Source organism: Camelus dromedarius, unplaced genomic scaffold, assembly GCF_036321535.1.
Source record: "Camelus dromedarius isolate mCamDro1 unplaced genomic scaffold, mCamDro1.pat HAP1_SCAFFOLD_27, whole genome shotgun sequence".
NCBI classification, from domain to species: Eukaryota; Metazoa; Chordata; class Mammalia; order Artiodactyla; family Camelidae; genus Camelus; species Camelus dromedarius.
This window is the reverse complement of record NW_026989799.1, coordinates 502,003-521,217: the sequence shown is the minus strand read 5'-3', so window position 1 is coordinate 521,217 and position 19,215 is coordinate 502,003.

Here is a 19,215-nt window from a genome sequence, read left to right as displayed (position 1 = left end):
GAAACCGGCACTAGGAAACAGACTGAGAAAGCAGAGAAAAAGTGTCTCCTGCAATCCGTTCCCTTGGTGCTAGATGAAAGAACGTTTCTCCACTTGCTCAGTTCTGAGAGATATGTGTGTGTGAAAGCCGTCCTTCACCTAGCTTGTTGGGAACACAAAGTTTCTTTTCAGTTGCAAACTCCATTCCATACATATATGTGGGGAGATACTAGCTCCAAATCAGTTTGACAGTAAAAACTGCAGGAACTTCAAACCGGCACTAGGAAACAGACTGAGAAAGCAGAGAAAAAGTGTCTCCTGCAACCCGTTCCCTTGGTGCTAGATGAACGAACTTCTCTCCACTTGCTCAGTTCTGAGATATAAGTGTGTGTGAAAGCCGTCCTTCACCTAGATTGTTGGGAACACAAAGTTTCTTTTCAGTTGCAAACTCCATTCCATACATATATATGGGGAGGTAGAAGCTCCAACTCGGTTTTACAGTGAAAACTGCAGGAACTTCAAACCGGCACTAGGAAACAGACTGAGAAAGCAGAGAAAAAGTGTCTCCTGCAACCCGTTCCCTTGGTGCTAGATGAACGAACGTCTCTCCACTTGCTCAGTTCTGAGAGATAAGTGTGTGTGAAAGCCGTCCTACACCTAGCTTGTTGGGAACACAAAGTTTCTTTTCAGTTGCAAACTCCATTCCATACATATATATGGGGATGTAGAAGCTCCAACTCGGTTTTACAGTGAAAACTGCAGGAACTTCAAACCGGCACTAGGAAACAGACTGAGAAAGCAGAGAAAAAGTGTCCCCTGCAACCCGTTCCCTTGGTGCTAGATGAACGAACGTCTCTCCACTTGCTCAGTTCTGAGAGATAAGTGTGTGTGAAAGCCGTCCTTCACCTAGCTTGTTGGGAACACAAAGTTTCTTTTCAGTTGCAAACTCCATTCCATACATATATATGGGGAGGTAGAAGATCCAACTCGGTTTTACAGTGAAAACTGCAGGAACTTCAAACCGGCACTAGGAAACAGACTGAGAAAGCAGAGAAAAAGTGTCCCCTGCAACCCGTTCCCTTGGTGCTATTTGAACGAACTTCTCTCCACTTGCTCAGTTCTGAGAGATAAGTGTGTGTGAAAGCCGTCCTTCACCTAGCTTGTTGGGAACACAAAGTTTCTTTTCAGTTGCAAACTCCATTCCATACATATATATGTGGAGGTAGAAGCTCCAACTCGGTTTTACAGTGAAAACTGCAGGAACTTCAAACCGGCACTAGGAAACAGACTGAGAAAGCAGAGAAAAAGTGTCTCGTGCAACCCGTTCCCTTGGTGCTAGATGAACGAACGTCTCTCCACTTGCTCAGTTCTGAGAGATAAGTGTGTGTGAAAGCCGTCCTTCACCTAGCTTGTTGGGAACACAAAGTTTCTTTTCAGTTGCAAACTCCATTCCATACATATATATGGGGGAGATACTAGCTCCAAATCGGTTTGACAGTGAAAACTGCAGGAACTTCAAACCGGCACTAGGAAACAGTCTGAGAAAGCAGAGAAAAAGTGTCTCCTGCAAACCGTTCCCTTGGTGTTAGATGAACGAACGTCTCTCCACTTGCTCAGTTCTGAGAGATAATTGTGTGTGAAAGCCGTCCTTCACCTAGTTTGTTGGGAACACAATGTTTCTTTTCAGTTGCAAACTCCATTCTATACATATATATGGGGAGGTACTAGCTCCAACACTGTTTGACAGTGAAAACTGCAGGAACTTCAAACCGGCACTAGGAAACAGACTGAGAAAGCAGAGAAACAGTGTCTCCTGCAACCCGTTCCCTTCGTGCTAGATAAACGAACGTCTCTCCACTTGCTCAGTTCTGAGAGATAATTGTGTGTGAAAGCCGTCCTTCACCTAGCTTGTTGGGAACACAAAGTTTCTTTTCAGTTGAATACTCCATTCCATACATATATATGGGGAGGTACAATCTCCAACTCGGTTTGACAGTGAAAACTGCAGGAACTTCAAACCGGCCCTAGGAAACAGACTGAGAAAGCAGAGAAAAAGTGTCTCCTGCAACCCGTTCCCTTGGTGCTAGATGAACGAACGTCTCTCCACTTGCTCAGTTCTGAGAGATAAGTGGGTGTGAAAGCCGCTCTTCACCTAGCTTGTTGGGAACACAAAGTTTCTTTTCAGTTGCACACTCCATTCCATACATATATATGGGGAGATACTAGCTCAAAATCGGTTTGACAGTGAAAACTGCAGGAACTTCAAACCGGCACTATGAAACAGACTGAGAAAACAGAGAAAAAGTGTCCCCTGCAAACCGTTCCCTTGGTGCTAGATGAACGAACTTCTCTCCACTTGCTCAGTTCTGAGAGATAAGTGTGTGTGAAAGCCGTCCTTCACCTAGATTGTTGGGAACACAAAGTTTCTTTTCAGTTCCAAACCCCATTCCATACATATATATGGGGGGTACTAGCTCCAACTCGGTTTGACAGTGAAAACTGCAGGAACTTCAAACCGTCACTGGGAAACAGACTGAGAAAGCAGAGAAAAAGTGTCTCCTGCAACCCGTTCCCTTGGTGCTAGATGAACGATCGTCTCTCCACTTGCTCAGTTCTGAGAGATAAGTGTGTGTGAAAGCCTTCCTTCACCTAGCTTGTAGGGAAAACAAAGTTTCTTTTCAGTTGCAAACTCCATTCCATCCATATATATGTGGAGGTAGAATCTCCAACTCGGTTTTACAGTGAAAACTGCAGGAACTTCAAAACGGCACTAGGAAACAGACTGAGAAAGCAGAGAAAAAGTGTCTACTGCAACCCGTTCCCTTGGTGCTAGATGAACGAACGTCTCTCCACTTGCTCAGTTCTGAGAGATAAGTGTGTGTGAAAGCCGTCCTTCACCTAGCTTGTTGGGAACACAAAGTTTCTTTTCAGTTGCAAACTCCATTCCATACATATATATGGGGAGATACTAGCTCCAAATCGGTTTGACAGTGAAAACTGCAGGAACTTCCAACCGGCACTAGGAAACAGTCTGAGAAATCAGAGAAAAAGTGTCTCCTGCAACCCGTTCCCTTGGTGCTAGATGAACGAATGTCTCTACACTTGCTCAGTTCTGAGAGATAAGTGTGTGTGAAAGCTGTCCTACACCTAGCTTGTTGGGAACACAAAGTTTCTTTTCAGTTGCAAACTCCATTCCATACATATATATGGGGAGGTAGAAGCTCCAACTCGGTTTTACAGTGAAAACTGCAGGAACTTCAAACCGGCGATAGGAAACAGACTGAGAAAGCAGAGAAAAAGTGTCTCCTGCAAACCGTTCCCTTGGTGCTAGATGAACGAACGTCTCTCCACTTGCTCAGTTCTGAGAGATAAGTGTGTGTGAAAGCCGTCCTTCAATTAGCTTGTTGGGAACACAAAGTTTCTTTTCAGTTGCAAACTCCATTCCAAACATATATATGTGGAGGTAGAAACTCCAACTCGGTTTTACAGTGAAAACTGCAGGAACTTGAAACCGGCACTAGGAAACAGACTGAGAAAGCAGAGAAAAAGTGTCTCCTGCAATCCGTTCCCTTGGTGCTAGATGAAAGAACGTCTCTCCACTTGCTCAGTTCTGAGAGATATGTGTGTGTGAAAGCCGTCCTTCACCTAGCTTGTTGGGAACACAAAGTTTCTTTTCAGTTGCAAACTCCATTCCATACATATATATGGGGAGGTACTAGCTCCAACTCGGTTTTACAGTGAAAAGTGCAGGAACTTCTAACCGGCACTAGGAAACAGACTGAGAAAGCAGAGAAAAAGTGTCTCCTGCAACCCGTTCCCTTGGTGCTAGATGAACGAACGTCTCTCCACTTGCTCAGTTCTGAGAGATAAGTGTGTGTGAAAGCCGTCCTTCACCTAGCTTGTTGGGAACACAAAGTTTCTTTTCAGTAGCAAACTCCATTCCATACATATATATGGGGAAGTACTAGCTCCAAATCGGTTTGACAGTGAAAACTGCAGGAATTTCAAACCGGCACTAGGAAACATACTGAGAAAGCAGAGAAAAAGTGTCTACTGCAACCCGTTCCCTTCGTGCTAGATGAACGAACGTCTCTCCACTTGCTCTGTTCTGAGAGATAAGTGTGTGTGAAAGCCGTCCTTCACCTAGCTTGTTGGGAACACAAAGTTTCTTTTCAGTTGCAAACTCCATTCCATACATATATATGGGCAGGTACTAGCTCCAACTCTGTTTTACAGTGAAAACTGCAGGAACTTCCAACCGGCACTAGGAATCAGACTGAGAAAGCAGAGAAAAAGTGTCTCCTGCAACCCGTTCCCTTGGTGCTAGATGAACGAACGTCTCTCCACTTGCTCAGTTCTGAGAGATAAGTGTGTGTGAAAGCCGTCCTTCACCTAGCTTGTTGGGAACACAAAGTTTCTTTTCAGTTGCAAACTCCATTCCATACATATATATGGAGAGGTACTAGCTCCAACTCGGTTTGACAGTGAAAACTGCAGGAACTTGAAACCGGCACTAGGAAACAGACTGAGAAAGAAGAGAATAAGTGTCTCCTACAACACGTTCCCTTCGTGCTAGATGAACGAAAGTCTCTCCACTTGCTCAGTTCTGAGAGATAAGTGTGTGTTAAAGCCGTCCTTCACCTAGCTTGTTGGGAACACAAAGTTTCTTTTCAGTTGAAAACTCCATTCCATACATATATATGGGGAGGTACAAGCTCCAACTCGGTTTGACAGTGAAAACTGCAGGAACTTCAAACCGGCCCTAGGAAACAGACTGAGAAAGCAGAGAAAAAGTGTCTCCTGCAACCCGTTCCCTTGGTGCTAGATGAACGAACGTCTCTCCACTTGCTCAGTTCTGAGAGATAAGTGTGTGTGAAAGCCGTCCTACACCTAGCTTGTTGGGAACACAAAGTTTCTTTTCAGTTGCAAACTCCATTCCATACATATATATGTGGAGGTAGAAGCTCCAACTCGGTTTTACAGTGAAAACTGCAGGAACTTCAAACCGGCACTAGGAAACAGACTGAGAAAGCAGAGAAAAAGTGTCTCCTGCAACCCGTTCCCTTGGTGCTAGATGAACGAACGTCTCTCCACTTGCTCAGTTCTGAGAGATAATTGTGTGTGAAAGCCGTCCTACACCTAGCTTTTTGGGAACACAAAGTTTCTTTTCAGTTGCAAACTCCATTCCATACATATATATGGGGAGGTAGAAACCCCAACTCGGTTTTACAGTGAAAACTGCAGGAACTTCAAACCGGCACTAGGAAACAGACTGAGAAAGCAGAGAAAAAGTGTCTCCTGCAACCCGTTCCCTTGGTGCTAGATGAACGAACGTCTCTCCACTTGCTCAGTTCTGAGAGATAAGTGTGTGTGAAAGCCGTCCTACACCTAGCTTGTTGGGAACACAAAGTTTCTTTTCAGTTGCAAACTCCATTCCATACATATATATGGGGAGGTAGAAACCCCAACTCGGTTTTACAGTGAAAACTGCAGGAACTTCAAACCGGCACTAGGAAACAGACTGAGAAAGCAGAGAAAAAGTGTCTCCTGCAACCCGTTCCCTTGGTGCTAATTGAACGAACGTCTCTCCACTTGCTCAGTTCTGAGAGATAAGTGTGTGTGAAAGCCGTCCTTCACCTAGCTTGTTGGGAACACAAAGTTTCTTTTCAGTTGCAAACTCCATTCCTTACATATATATGTGGAGGTAGAAGCTCCAACTCGGTTTTACAGTGAAAACTGCAGGAACTTCAAACCGGCACTAGGGAACAGACGGAGAAAGCAGAGAAAATGTGTCCCCTGCAACCCGTTCCCTTGGTGCTAGATGAACGAACGTCTCTCCACTTGCTCAGTTCTGAGAGATAAGTGTGTGTGAAAGCCGTCCTTCACCTAGCTTGTTGGGAACACAAAGTTTCTTTTCAGTTGCAAACTCCATTCCATACATATATATGTGGAGGTAGAAGCTCCAACTCGGTTTTACAGTGAAAACTGCAGGAACTTCAAAACGGCACTAGGAAACAGACTGAGAAAGCAGAGAAATAGTGTCTCCTGCAACCCGTTCCCTTGGTGCTAGATGAACGAACGTCTCTCCACTTGCTCAGTTCTGAGAGATAGGTGTGTGTGAAAGCCATAATTCACCTAGCTTGTTGGGAACACAAAGTTTCTTTTCAGTTGCAAACTCCATTCCATACATATATATGGGGAGGTACAAGCTCCAACTCGGTTTTACAGTGAAAACTGCAGGAACTTCAAACCGGCACTAGGAAACAGACTGAGAAATCAGAGAAAAGTGTCTCCTGCAACCCGTTCCCTTGGTGCTAGATGAACGAACGTCTCTCCACTTGCTCAGTTCTGAGAGATAAGTGTGTGTGAAAGCCGTCCTTCACCTAGCTTGTTGGGAACACAAAGTTTCTTTTCAGTAGCAAACTCCATTCCATACATATATATGGGGAGGTTCTAGCTCCAACTCGGTTTGACAGTGAAAACTGCAGGAATTTCAAACCGGCACTAGGAAACAGACTGAGAAAGCAGAGAAAAAGTGTCTCCTGCAACCCGTTCAATTGGTGCTAGATGAACGAACGTCTCTCCACTTGCTCAGTTCTGAGAGATAAGTGTGTGTGAATGCCGTCCTACACCTAGCTTGTTGGGAACACAAAGTTTCTTTTCAGTTGCAAACTCCATTCCATACATATATATGTGGAGGTAGAAGCTCCAACTCGGTTTTACAGTGAAAACTGCAGGAACTTCAAACCGGCACTAGGAAACAGACTGAGAAAGCAGAGAAAAAGTGTCTCCTGCAACCCGTTCCCTTGGTGCTAGATGAACGATCGTCTCTCCACTTGCTCAGTTCTGAGAGATAAGTGTGTGTGAAAGCCTTCCTTCTCCTAGCTTGTAGGGAAAACAAAGTTTCTTTTAAGTTGCAAACCACATTCCATCCATATATATGTGGAGGTAGAATCTCCAACGCGGTTTTACAGTGAAAACTGCAGGAACTTCAAACCGGCACTAATAAACAGACTGAGAAAGCAGAGAAAAAGTGTCTCCTGCAACCCGTTCCCTTGGTGCTAGTTGAACGATCGTCTCTCCACTTGCTCAGTTCTGAGAGATAAGTGTGTGTGAAAGCCTTCCTTCTCCTAGCTTGTAGGGAAAACAAAGTTTCTTTTAAGTTGCAAACCACATTCCATCCATATATATGTGGAGGTAGAATCTCCAACGCGGTTTTACAGTGAAAACTGCAGGAACTTGAAACGGGCACTAGGAAACAGACTGAGAAAGAAGAGAATAAGTTTCCCCTGCAACCCGTTCCCTTGGTACTAGATGAACGAACGTCTCTCCACTTGCTCAGTTCTGAGAGATAAGTGTGTGTTAAAGCCGTCCTTCACCTAGCTTGTTGGGAACACAAAGTTTCTTTTCAGTTGAAAACTCCATTCCATACATATATATGGGGAGGTACAAGCTCCAACTCGGTTTGACAGTGAAAACTGCAGGAACTTCAAACCGGCCCTAGGAAACAGACTGAGAAAGCAGAGAAAAAGTGTCTCCTGCAACCCGTTCCCTTGGTGCTAGATGAACGAACGTCTCTCCACTTGCTCAGTTCTGAGAGATAAGTGTGTGTGAAAGCCGTCCTACACCTAGCTTGTTGGGAACACAAAGTTTCTTTTCAGTTGCAAACTCCATTCCATACATATATATGTGGAGGTAGAAGCTCCAACTCGGTTTTACAGTGAAAACTGCCGGAACTTCAAACCGGCACTAGGAAACAGACTGAGAAAGCAGAGAAAAAGTGTCTCCTGCAACCCGTTCCCTTGGTGCTAGATGAACGAACGTCTCTCCACTTGCTCAGTTCTGAGAGATAAGTGTGTGTGAAAGCCGTCCTACAACTAGCTTGTTGGGAACACAAAGTTTCTTTTCAGTTGCAAACTCCATTCCATACATATATATGGGGAGGTAGAAACCCCAACTCGGTTTTACAGTGAAAACTGCAGGAACTTCAAACCGGCACTAGGAAACAGACTGAGAAAGCAGAGAAAAAGTGTCTCCTGCAACCCGTTCCCTTGGTGCTAGATGAACGAACGTCTCTCCACTTGCTCAGTTCTGAGAGATAAGTGTGTGTGAAAGCCGTCCTAAACCTAGCTTGTTGGGAACACAAAGTTTCTTTTCAGTTGCAAACTCCATTCCATACATATATATGGGGAGGTAGAAACCCCAACTCGGTTTTACAGTGAAAACTGCAGGAACTTCAAACCGGCACTAGGAAACAGACTGAGAAAGCAGAGAAAAAGTGTCTCCTGCAACCCGTTCCCTTGGTGCTAATTGAACGAACGTCTCTCCACTTGCTCATTTCTGAGAGATAAGTGTGTGTGAAAGCCGTCCTTCACCTAGCTTGTTGGGAACACAAAGTTTCTTTTCAGTTGCAAACTCCATTCCATACATATATATGTGGAGGTAGAAGCTCCAACTCGGATTTACAGTGAAAACTGCAGGAACTTCAAACCGGCACTAGGGAACAGACGGAGAAAGCAGAGAAAATGTGTCCCCTGCAACCCGTTCCCTTGGTGCTAGATGAACGAACGTCTCTCCACTTGCTCAGTTCTGAGAGATAAGTGTGTGTGAAAGCCGTCCTTCACCTAGCTTGTTGGGAACACAAAGTTTCTTTTCAGTTGCAAACTCCATTCCATACATATATATGTGGAGGTAGAAGCTCCAACTCGGTTTTACAGTGAAAACTGCAGGAACTTCAAAACGGCACTAGGAAACAGACTGAGAAAGCAGAGAAATAGTGTCTCCTGCAACCCGTTCCCTTGGTGCTAGATGAACGAACGTCTCTCCACTTGCTCAGTTCTGAGAGATAGGTGTGTGTGAAAGCCGTCCTTCACCTAGCTTGTTGGGAACACAAAGTTTCTTTTCAGTAGCAAACTCCATTCCATACATATATATGGGGAGGTTCTAGCTCCAACTCGGTTTGACAGTGAAAACTGCAGGAATTTCAAACCGGCACTAGGAAACAGACTGAGAAAGCAGAGAAAAATTGTCTCCTGCAACCCGTTCCCTTGGTGCTAGATGAACGAACGTCTCTCCACTTGCTCTGTTCTGAGAGATAAGTGTGTGTGAAAGCCGTCCTACACCTAGCTTGTTGGGAACACAAAGTTTCTTTTCAGTTGCAAACTTCATTCCATACATATATATGGGCAGGTAATAGCTCCAACTCTGTTTTAAAGTGAAAACTGCAGGAACTTCAAACCGGCACTAGGAATCAGACTGAGAAAGCAGAGAAAAAGTGTCTCCTGCAACCCGTTCCCTTGGTGCTAGATGAACGAACGTCTCTCCACTTGCTCAGTTCTGAGAGATAAGTGTGTGTGAAAGCCGTCCTTCACCTAGCTTGATGGGAACACAAAGTTTCTTTTTAGTTGCAAACTCCATTCCATACATATATATGGGGAGGTACTAGCTCCAACTCGGTTTTACAGTGAAAACTGCAGGAACTTGAAACGGGCACTAGGAAACAGACTGAGAAAGAAGAGAATAAGTGTCCCCTGCAACCCGTTCCCTTGGTGCTAGATGAACGAACGTCTCTCCACTTGCTCAGTTCTGAGAGATAAGTGTGTGTGAAAGCCGTCCTACACCTAGCTTGTTGGGAACACAAAGTTTCTTTTCAGTTGCAAACTCCATTCCATACATATATATGTGGAGGTAGAAGCTCCAACTCGGTTTTACAGTGAAAACTGCAGGAACTTCAAACCGGCACTAGGAAACAGACTGAGAAAGCAGAGAAAAAGTGTCTCCTGCAACCCGTTCCCTTGGTGCTAGATGAACGAACGTCTCTCCACTTGCTCAGTTCTGAGAGATAAGTGTGTGTGAAAGCCGTCCTACAACTAGCTTGTTGGGAACACAAAGTTTCTTTTCAGTTGCAAACTCCATTCCATACATATATATGGGGAGGTAGAAACCCCAACTCGGTTTTACAGTGAAAACTGCAGGAACTTCCAACCGGCACTAGGAAACAGACTGAGAAAGCAGAGAAAAAGTGTCTCCTGCAACCCGTTCCCTTGGTGCTAGATGAACGAACGTCTCTCCACTTGCTCAGTTCTGAGAGATAAGTGTGTGTGAAAGCCGTCCTACACCTAGCTTGTTGGGAACACAAAGTTTCTTTTCAGTTGCAAACTCCATTCCATACATATATATGGGGAGGTAGAAACCCCAACTCGGTTTTACTGTGAAAACTGCAGGAACTTCAAACCGGCACTAGGAAACAGACTGAGAAAGCAGAGAAAAAGTGTCTCCTGCAACCCGTTCCCTTGGTGCTAATTGAACGAACGTCTCTCCACTTGCTCAGTTCTGAGAGATAAGTGTGTGTGAAAGCCGTCCTTCACCTAGCTTGTTGGGAACACAAAGTTTCTTTTCAGTTGCAAACTCCATTCCATACATATATATGTGGAGGTAGAAGCTCCAACTCGGATTTACAGTGAAAACTGCAGGAACTTCAAACCGGCACTAGGGAACAGACGGAGAAAGCAGAGAAAATGTGTCCCCTGCAACCCGTTCCCTTGGTGCTAGATGAACGAACGTCTCTCCACTTGCTCAGTTCTGAGAGATAAGTGTGTGTGAAAGCCGTCCTTCACCTAGCTTGTTGGGAACACAAAGTTTCTTTTCAGTTGCAAACTCCATTCCATACATATATATGTGGAGGTAGAAGCTCCAACTCGGTTTTACAGTGAAAACTGCAGGAACTTCAAAACGGCACTAGGAAACAGACTGAGAAAGCAGAGAAATAGTGTCTCCTGCAACCCGTTCCCTTGGTGCTAGATGAACGAACGTCTCTCCACTTGCTCAGTTCTGAGAGATAGGTGTGTGTGAAAGCCGTCCTTCACCTAGCTTGTTGGGAACACAAAGTTTCTTTTCAGTAGCAAACTCCATTCCATACATATATATGGGGAGGTTCTAGCTCCAACTCGGTTTGACAGTGAAAACTGCAGGAATTTCAAACCGGCACTAGGAAACAGACTGAGAAAGCAGAGAAAAAGTGTCTCCTGCAACCCGTTCCCTTGTGCTAGATGAACGAACGTCTCTCCACTTGCTCTGTTCTGAGAGATAAGTGTGTGTGAAAGCCGTCCTACACCTAGCTTGTTGGGAACACAAAGTTTTTTTTCAGTTGCAAACTTCATTCCATACATATATATGGGCAGGTAATAGCTCCAACTCTGTTTTAAAGTGAAAACTGCAGGAACTTCAAACCGGCACTAGGAATCAGACTGAGAAAGCAGAGAAAAATTGTCTCCTGCAACCCGTTCCCTTGGTGCTAGATGAACGAACGTCTCTCCACTTGCTCAGTTCTGAGAGATAAGTGTGTGTGAAAGCCGTCCTTCACCTAGCTTGATGGGAACACAAAGTTTCTTTTCAGTTGCAAACTCCATTCCATACATATATATGGGGAGGTACTAGCTCCAACTCGGTTTTACAGTGAAAACTGCAGGAACTTGAAACGGGCACTAGGAAACAGACTGAGAAAGAAGAGAATAAGTGTCCCCTGCAACCCGTTCCCTTGGTGCTAGATGAACGAACGTCTCTCCACTTGCTCAGTTCTGAGAGATAAGTGTGTGTTAAAGCCGTCCTTCACCTAGCTTGTTGGGAACACAAAGTTTCTTTTCAGTTGAAAACTCCATTCCATACATATATATGGGGAGGTACAAGCTCCAACTCGGTTTGACAGTGAAAACTTCAGGAACTTCAAACCGGCACTAGGAAACAGACTGAGAAAGCAGAGAAAAAGTGTCTCCTGCAACCCGTTCCCTTGGTGCTAGATGAACGAACGTCTCTCCACTTGCTCAGTTCTGAGAGATAAGTGTGTGTGAATGCCGTCCTACACCTAGCTTGTTGGGAACACAAAGTTTCTTTTCAGTTGCAAACTACATTCCATACATATATATGTGGAGGTAGAAGCTCCAACTCGGTTTTACAGTGAAAACTGCAGGAACTTCAAACCGGCACTAGGAAACAGACTGAGAAAGCAGAGAAAAAGTGTCTCCTGCAACCCGTTCCCTTGGTGCTAATTGAACGAACGTCTCTCCACTTGCTCAGTTCTGAGAGATAAGTGTGTGTGAAAGCCGTCCTTCACCTAGCTTTTTGGGAACACAAAGTTTCTTTTCAGTTGAAAACTCCATTCCATACATATATATGGGGAGGTAGAAGCTCCAACTCGGTTTTACAGTGAAAACTGCAGGAACTTCAAACCGGCACTAGGAAACAGACTGAGAAAGCAGAGAAAAAGTGTCTCCTGCAACCCGTTCCCTTGGTGCTAGATGAACGATCGTCTCTCCACTTGCTCAGTTCTGAGAGATAAGTGTGTGTGAAAGCCTTCCTTCTCCTAGCTTGTAGGGAAAACAAAGTTTCTTTTAAGTTGCAAACTCCATTCCATCCATATATATGTGGAGGTAGAATCTCCAACTCGGTTTTACAGTGAAAACTGCAGGAACTTCAAACCGGCACTAGGAAACAGACTGAGAAAGCAGATAAAAAGTGTCTCCTGCAACCCGTTCCCTTGGTGCTAGTTGAACCAACGTCTCTCCACTTGCTCAGTTCTGAGAGATAAGTGTGTGTGAAAGCCGTCCTTCACCTAGCTTGTTGGGAACACAAAGTTTCTTTTCAGTTGCAAACTCCATTCCATACATATATATGGGGAGGTACTAGCTCCAACTCGGTTTTACAGTGAAAACTGCAGGAACTTGAAACGGGCACTAGGAAACAGACTGAGAAAGAAGAGAATAAGTGTCCCCTGCAAACCGTTCCCTTGGTGCTAGATGAACGAACGTCTCTCCACTTGCTCAGTTCTGAGAGATAAGTGTGTGTTAAAGCCGTCCTTCACCTAGCTTGTTGGGAACACAAAGTTTCTTTTCAGTTGAAAACTCCATTCCATACATATATATGGGGAGGTACAAGCTCCAACTCGGTTTGACAGTGAAAACTTCAGGAACTTCAAACAGGCCCTAGGAAACAGACTGAGAAAGCAGAGAAAAAGTGTCTCCTGCAACCCGTTCCCTTGGTGCTAGATGAACGAACGTCTCTCCACTTGCTCAGTTCTGAGAGATTAGTGTGTGTGAATGCCGTCCTACACCTAGCTTGCTGGGAACACAAAGTTTCTTTTCAGTTGCAAACTACATTCCATACATATATATGTGGAGGTAGAAGCTCCAACTCGGTTTTACAGTGAAAACTGCAGGAACTTCAAACCGGCACTAGGAAACAGACTGAGAAAGCAGAGAAAAATTGTCTCCTGCAACCCGTTCCCTTGGTGCTAATTGAACGAACGTCTCTCCACTTGCTCAGTTCTGAGAGATAAGTGTGTGTGAAAGCCGTCCTTCACCTAGCTTTTTGGGAACACAAAGTTTCTTTTCAGTTGCAAACTCCATTCCATACATATATATGGGGAGGTAGAAGCTCCAACTCGGTTTTACAGTGAAAACTGCAGGAACTTCAAACCGGCACTAGGAAACAGACTGAGAAAGCAGAGAAAAAGTGTCTCCTGCAACCCGTTCCCTTGGTGCTAGATGAACGATCGTCTCTCCACTTGCTCAGTTCTGAGAGATAAGTGTGTGTGAAAGCCTTCCTTCTCCTAGCTTGTAGGGAAAACAAAGTTTCTTTTAAGTTGCAAACTCCATTCCATCCATATATATGTGGAGGTAGAATCTCCAACTCGGTTTTACAGTGAAAACTGCAGGAACTTCAAACCGGAACTAGGAAACAGACTGAGAAAGCAGAGAAAAAGTGTCTCCTGCAACCCGTTCCCTTGGTGCTAGATGAACGAACGTCTCTCCACTTGCTCAGTTCTGAGAGATAAGTGTGTGTGAAAGCCGTCCTTCACCTAGCTTGTTGGGAACACAAAGTTTCTTTTCAGTTGCAAACTCCATTCCATACATATATATGGGGAGATACTAGCTCCAAATCGGTTTGACAGTGAAAACTGCAGGAACTTCAAACCGGCACTAGGAAACAGTCTGAGAAATCAGAGAAAAATTGTCTCCTGCAACCCGTTCCCTTGGTGCTAGATGAACGAATGTCTCTCCACTTGCTCAGTTCTGAGAGATAAGTGTGTGTGAAAGCTGTCCTACACCTAGCTTGTTGGGAACACAAAGTTTCTTTTCAGTTGCAAACTCCATTCCATACATGTATATGGGGAGGTAGAAGCTCCAACTCGGTTTTACAGTGAAAACTGCAGGAACTTCAAACCGGCACTAGGAAACAGACTGAGAAAGCAGAGAAAAAGTGTCTCCTGCAACCCGTTCCCTTGGTGCTAGATGAACGAACGTCTCTCCACTTGCTCAGTTCTGAGAGATAAGTGTGTGTGAAAGCCGTCCTTCAATTAGCTTGTTGGGAACACAAAGTTTCTTTTCAGTTTCAAACTCCATTCCATACATATATATGGGGAGGTACTAGCTCCAACTCGGTTTTACAGTGAAAACTGCAGGAACTTCAAACTGGCACTAGGAAACAGACTGAGAAAGCAGAGAAAAAGTCTCTCCTGCAATCCGTTCCCTTGGTGCTAGATGAACGAACGTCTCTCCACTTGCTCAGTTCTGAGAGATATGTGTGTGTGAAAGCCGTCCTTCACCTAGCTTGTTGGGAACACAAAGTTTCTTTTCAGTTGCAAACAGCATTCCATACATATATGTGGGGAGATACTAGCTCCAAATCGGTTTGACAGTGAAAACTGCAGGAACTTCAAACCGGCACTAGGAAACAGACTGAGAAAGCAGAGAGATAGTGTCTCCTGCACCCCGTTCCCTTGGTGCTAGATGAACGAACGTCTCTCCACTTGCTCAGTTCTGAGATAAAAGTGTGTGTGAAAGCCGTCCTTCAACTAGCTTGCTGGGAACACAAAGTTTCTTTTCAGTTGCAAACTCCATTCCATACATATATATGGGGAGGTACAAGCTCCAACTCGGTTTTACAGTGAAAACTGCAGGAACTTCAAACCGGCACTAGGAAACAGACTGAGAAAGCAGAGAAAATGTGTCTCCTGCTACCTGTTCCCTTGGTGCTAGATGAACGAACGTCTCTCCACTTGCTCAGTTCTGAGAGATAAGTGTGTGTGAAAGCCGTCCTTCACCTAGCTTGTTGGGAACACAAAGTTTCTTTTCAGTTGCAAACTCCATTCCATACATATATATGGGGAGGTACTAGCTCCAACTCGGTTTGACAGTGAAAACTGCAGGAACTTGAAACCGGCACTAGGAAACAGACTGAGAAAGAAGAGAATAAGTGTCTCCTACAACACGTTCCCTTCGTGCTAGATGAACGAACGTCTCTCCACTTGCTCAGTTCTGAGAGATAAGTGTGTGTTAAAGCCGTCCTTCACCTAGCTTGTTGGGAACACAAAGTTTCTTTTCAGTTGAAAACTCCATTCCATACATATATATGGGGAGGTACAAGCTCCAACTCGGTTTGACAGTGAAAACTGCAGGAACTTCAAACCGGCCCTAGGAAACAGACTGAGAAAGCAGAGAAAATGTGTCTCCTGCAACCCGTTCCCTTGGTGCTAGATGAACGAACGTCTCTCCACTTGCTCAGTTCTGAGAGATAAGTGTGTGTGAAAGCCGTCCTACACCTAGCTTGTTGGGAACACAAAGTTTCTTTTCAGTTGCAAACTCCATTCCATACATATATATGTGGAGGTAGAAGCTCCAACTCGGTTTTACAGTGAAAACTGCAGGAACTTCAAACCGGGACTAGGAAACAGACTGAGAAAGCAGAGAAAAAGTGTCTCCTGCAACCCGTTCCCTTGGTGCTAGATGAACGAACGTCTCTCCACTTGCTAAGTTCTGAGAGATAAGTGTGTGTGAAAGCCGTCCTACACCTAGATTGCTGGGAACACAAAGTTTCTTTTCAGTTGCAAACTCCATTCCATACATATATATGGGGAGGTAGAAACCCCAACTCGTTTTACAGTGAAAACTGCAGGAACTTCAAACCGGCACTAGGAAACAGACTGAGAAAGCAGAGAAAAAGTGTCTCCTGCAACCCGTTCCCTTGGTGCTAATTGAACGAACGTCTCTCCACTTGCTCAGTTCTGAGAGATAAGTGTGTGTTAAAGCCGTCCTTCACCTAGCTTGTTGGGAACACAAAGTTTCTTTTCAGTTGAAAACTCCATTCCATACATATATATGGGGAAGTACAAGCTCCAACTCGGTTTGACAGTGAAAACTTCAGGAAATTCAAACCGGCCCTAGGAAACAGACTGAGAAAGCAGAGAAAAAGTGTCTCCTGCAACCCGTTCCATTGGTGCTAGATGAACGAACGTCTCTCCACTTGCTCAGTTCTGAGATATTAGTGTGTGTGAATGCCGTCCTACACCTAGCTTGTTGGGAACACAAAGTTTCTTTTCAGTTGCAAACTCCATTCCATACATATATATGTGGAGGTAGAAGCTCCAACTCGGTTTTACAGTGAAAACTGCAGGAACTTCAAACCGGCACTAGGAAACAGACTGAGAAAGCAGAGAAAAAGTGTCTCCTGCAACCCGTTCCCTTGGTGCTAATTGAACGAACGTCTCTCCACTTGCTCAGTTCTGAGAGATAAGTGTGTGTGAAAGCCGTCCTTCACCTAGCTTTTTGGGAACACAAAGTTTCTTTTCAGTTGCAAACTCCATTCCATACATATATATGGGGAGGTAGAAGCTCCAACTCGGTTTGACAGTGAAAACTGCAGGAACTTCAAACCGGCACTAGGAAACAGACTGAGAAAGCAGAGAAAAAGTGTCTCCTGCAACCCGTTCCCTTGGTGCTAGATGAACGATCGTCTCTCCACTTGCTCAGTTCTGAGAGATAAGTGTGTGTGAAAGCCTTCCTTCTCCTAGCTTGTAGGGAAAACAAAGTTTCTTTTAAGTTGCAAACTCCATTCCATCCATATATATGTGGAGGTAGAATCTCCAACTCGGTTTTACAGTGAAAACTGCAGGAACTTCAAACCGGCACTAGGAAACAGACTGAGAAAGCAGAGAAAAAGTGTCTCCTGCAACCCGTTCCCTTGGTGCTAGATGAACGAACGTCTCTCCACTTGCTCAGTTCTGAGAGATAAGTGTGTGTGAAAGCCGTCCTTCACCTAGCTTGTTGGGAACACAAAGTTTCTTTTCAGTTGCAAACTCCATTCCATACATATATATGGGGAGATACTAGCTCCAAATCGGTTTGACAGTGAAAACTGCAGGAACTTCAAACCGGCACTAGAAAACAGTCTGAGAAATCAGAGAAAAATTGTCTCCTGCAACCCGTTCCCTTGGTGCTAGATGAACGAATGTCTCTCCACTTGCTCATTTCTGAGAGATAAGTGTGTGTGAAAGCCGTCCTTCAATTAGCTTGTTGGGAACACAAAGTTTCTTTTCAGTTGCAAACTCCATTCCATACATATATATGGGGAGGTACTAGCTCCAACTCGGTTTTACAGTGAAAACTGCAGGAACTTCAAACCGGCACTAGGAAACAGACTGAGAAAGCAGAGAAAAAGTCTCTCCTGCAATCCGTTCCCTTGGTGCTAGATGAACGAACGTCTCTCCACTTGCTCAGTTCTGAGAGATATGTGTGTGTGAAAGCCGTCCTTCACCTAGCTTGTTGGGAACACAAAGTTTCTTTTCAGTTGCAAACAGCATTCCATACATATATGTGGGGAGATACTAGCTCCAAATCGGTTTGACAGTGAAAACTGCAGGAACTTCAAACCGGCACTAGGAAACTGTCTGAGAAAGCAGAGAGATAGTGTCTCCTGCACCCCGTTCCCTTGGTGCTAGATGAACGAACATCTATCCACTTTCTCAGTTCTGAGATAAAAGTGTGTGTGAAAGCCGTCCTTCACCTAGCTTTCTGGGAACACAAAGTTACTTTTCAGTTGCAAACTCCATTCCATACATATATATGGGGAGGTACAAGCTCCAACTCGGTTTTACAGTGAAAACTGCAGGAACTTCAAACCGGCACTAGGAAACAGACTGAGAAAGCAGAGAAAATGTGTCTCCTGCAACCTGTTCCCTTGGTGCTAGATGAACGAACGTCTCTCCACTTGCTCAGTTCTGAGAGATAAGTGTGTGTGAAAGCCGTCCTTCACCTAGCTTGTTGGGAACACAAAGTTTCTTTTCAGTAGCAAACTCCAATCCATACATATATATGGGGAGGTACTAGCTCCAACTCGGTTTGACAGTGAAAACTGCAGGAACTTGAAACCGGCACTAGGAAACAGACTGAGAAAGAAGAGAATAAGTGTCTCCTACAACACGTTCCCTTCGTGCTAGATGAACGAACGTCTCTCCACTTGCTCAGTTCTGAGAGATAAGTGTGTGTTAAAGCCGTCCTTCACCTAGCTTGTTGGGAACACAAAGTTTTTTTTCAGTTGAAAACTCCATTCCATACATATATATGGGGAGGTACAAGCTCCAACTCGGTTTGACAGTGAAAACTGCAGGAACTTCAAACCGGCCCTAGGAAACAGACTGAGAAAGCAGAGAAAATGTGTCTCCTGCAACCCGTTCCCTTGGTGCTAGATGAACGGACGTCTCTCCACTTGCTCAGTTCTGAGAGATAAGTGTGTGTGAAAGCCGTCCTACACCTAGCTTGTTGGGAACACAAAGTTTCTTTTCAGTTGCAAACTCCATTCCATACATATATATGTGGAGGTAGAAGCTCCAACTCGGTTTTACAGTGAAAACTGCAGGAACTTCAAACCGGCACTAGGAAACAGACTGAGAAAGCAGAGAAAAAGTGTCTCCTGCAACCCGTTCCCTTGGTGCTAGATGAACGAACGTCTCTCCACTTGCTCAGTTCTGAGAGATAAGTGTGTGTGAAAGCCGTCCTACACCTAGATTGTTGGGAACACAAAGTTTCTTTTCAGTTGCAAACTCCATTCCATACATATATATGGGGAGGTAGAAACCCCAACTCGGTTTTACAGTGAAAACTGCAGGAACTTCAAACCGGCACTAGGAAACAGACTGAGAAAGCAGAGAAAAAGTGTCTCCTGCAACCCGTTCCCTTGGTGCTAATTGAACGAACGTCTCTCCACTTGCTCAGTTCTGAGAGATAAGTGTGTGTGAAAGCCGTCCTTCACCTAGCTTGTTGGGAACACAAAGTTTCTTTTCAGTTGCAAACTCCATTCCATACATATATATGTGGAGGTAGAAGCTCCAACTCGGTTTTACAGTGAAAACTGCAGGAACTTCAAACCGGCACTAGGGAACAGACTGAGAAAGCAGAGAAAATGTGT